Raw genomic sequence first — 2,500 nt, forward strand, 5'->3', positions numbered from 1 at the left:
ATATAGTTCCATGGTTAGTGTGTGTATGATCACGAGTTAGAATTGATAAAAGGGTTGGAATTTACATGAAAAAATACAATCGGAAAAGTCAAATGAAACCGCAGCAACGGTATTAAAACGTTCTAATGTTGCAGAGTGACACTGTGACCCTTGGGAAGGAGCTTGACAAAGGTGAGATGTATTGGTCTGGAAATCAAAAAGGGCTTATATATTTTACTTTTTTATATAAAGAGTTGCATGTGACAAAAGGCGTAGGGTTCATTTCTCGGTGTAATACACAAATACCTATTTTGACATGTTTTATTGTATGAGAGAATTGTGGGCATTGCTAACTGGGATGGATATTATATGATAGTGACTTACCCCTCTACCATGTTTCTCCATCCTTATGCACAAGTAATGAGGCCCATAGATATCATATTAACAAAAGCCATATATCATATACTTAGTTTAAGGTCAGAGGGTCTAGACGTAATGCTGTTTCACAAGATAGAATTAGAGGCTTTGGTGGGCATATAAAACATACTTTATTACAATATTTAGTCTGTTGAAGGTGGAGGGTTTAACATTTCTTTTTAAGATATTCTTCAGGACGCATTTGTTAGCTTTTAAACGTAGGATATATGACATTTGCAAAATTCCTTTCACGTGTGGTCTATGTACGTTCTTCACACTGATTGTCTAAGATGAGTCTTAATATTATGAAGTAATGTAAAGCCTCCTGAAGGGCGTTTAGAAAGAATTGCTAAAATCATAATTATGTTCAGGAGACTAAACGTTGTAAAATATTAATTGTCCAGTGAGATATTCATCTGCTTATGAAAAGATATTTACTGATACTCTATGAATATACTAAAGTCAGTTCCCTCTTACAAGAGTCTAAGCACCCACCTACTTTGTACATATTAAAACCATGGTCCTTTCCATTTCAGCATCTCACTGATGAAAAATAATTCTTGTGCATATCCTGACTGGGTTGAGGGCATGACATATTAGCAACATATTAGCAACATATTAGCAACATATTAGCAACATATTAGCAACATATTAGCAACATAATTGATCATGATATCTAATGTTTTTATATCACCGTTAATAGAAAACCTAGAGTTTCCTTAGGATGTACCTACATTTCAAAGTTTTCGATAACTATTTCATCAATGATTTAATAAGGACCTCTATGAAGTGAGAGGCTATTCTTCCACTGCTTTCACAAGCGAAATCGAGGTCAGTTGTTTATACTATTTACTCCTTCAGTCGTAGTACTTTTTTCTCGCTCTTGAACTTCACAGCTGTATCGTCACAATAATGACAGCGAAGATTCACTTTATTTATACAAATAATGTTCCAATGAAGACAAATAAACCATTATGTTCCAATGGACTCTTCAGTGTGGTTTCAGGGATGTGGTGTCACTTCATTATTCTTTGTTCAGAATATAGACGATATTTGTATTGAGGAAAGCAATGGTGGAGGTCTCAACATTGCGTGAGATAATTGTCCTTCTTGCAACGGGGCTCTGGATATCAAGAAAGAATCGTGCAGATGGTAGTATGGCAGTGACCATAATCACAATTCATAGCCAAGAACACGAATCTTTCATAAACAGAAAGGAGGCCCAACCTGACCTAACTCAGCGTGAGACTATAGACAGTTTATAAATCATGGGACCACGTTATACAAATTTGATGAGCAAATCAGTAAGGGCACAGTTAAGAAGAAATTATGTCTTACAAGTAATGGCAAAACATACTTTTCTCTATATATTACAAGAATAAACGTCTCACAGTTATATTTCTTAATAAAGTAATCATGAGGTTCTTCACGTTTGAGTGTATTTTCGTCATTTAACCTTTTGATACTGAAAAAAAGAGTGAAAGTCGACTCATCCAACTTTGAAGTAGCAGCAACTAAATTGACAGGCATCCTCATCTTCCATTTATTACAAAGAACACAAAAGATCCATCTATGCGTCTTCTATAACAGCACCTATAGATATTGGAATATAAAACAGCGGATATTAACTTGACATGATGAAAGAAAATGCCTCAAACCTTCATTGTAAAATAAGGAAATCTGAGGATAAACTTAAGAACAATTTACTTCAGCTAGAGATCTTTATCTCGCTAAGGATATCATGGCAACCACTGCCCACGAGCCATGTGACTTCTACAGAAACAAAAGAATATAAGAATGAGAGAGGCTGCAAGAGACCATAAGGCCTACACTGTGTTGTTCCTTGCCCCTTACCATCTGTTATCCTTATCCATAAAGTTATCTAATCTTTTCTTAAAATAATCACTTGTTTCAACGCTCACTACAAAGTTACTCAGTCTATTCCATTCGTTGACCACACTGTTGTTAAACCACTTCTTGCCTATTTCCTTCTTATACCTAAATCTGTCCAATTTGGGTAATGTTCTGAATAAGTACCTGTAACCCTTGTGTGTAATCTAGCCACATAGTGATAATGAAAGTCTTAAAACATCAAGTAGTAATT

The 2,500-nt window shown here is 35.2% G+C and overlaps 1 protein-coding gene across 4 annotated transcripts in view; it reads left to right on the forward strand.

Annotated features, from left to right (window-relative positions):
* The window catches only part of LOC143017626 (uncharacterized), a 216,856-nt gene that overhangs the window by 69,614 nt on the left and 144,742 nt on the right, over positions 1–2,500 (forward strand). Inside the window, exon 2 of one of the 4 annotated variants that reach the window (XR_012965671.1) lies at positions 135–171. The exons of the other annotated variants lie outside the window; for them this stretch is intronic. The gene's annotated coding sequence lies outside the window, so the exon portion shown is untranslated. The remainder of the gene's footprint in view (positions 1–134; positions 172–2,500) is intronic. 4 annotated transcript variants of the gene reach the window in all.

This window comes from Oratosquilla oratoria, chromosome 32, assembly GCF_046742065.1.
Source record: "Oratosquilla oratoria isolate Oo_2021 chromosome 32, ASM4674206v1, whole genome shotgun sequence".
Lineage (NCBI taxonomy): Eukaryota > Metazoa > Arthropoda > Malacostraca > Stomatopoda > Squillidae > Oratosquilla > Oratosquilla oratoria.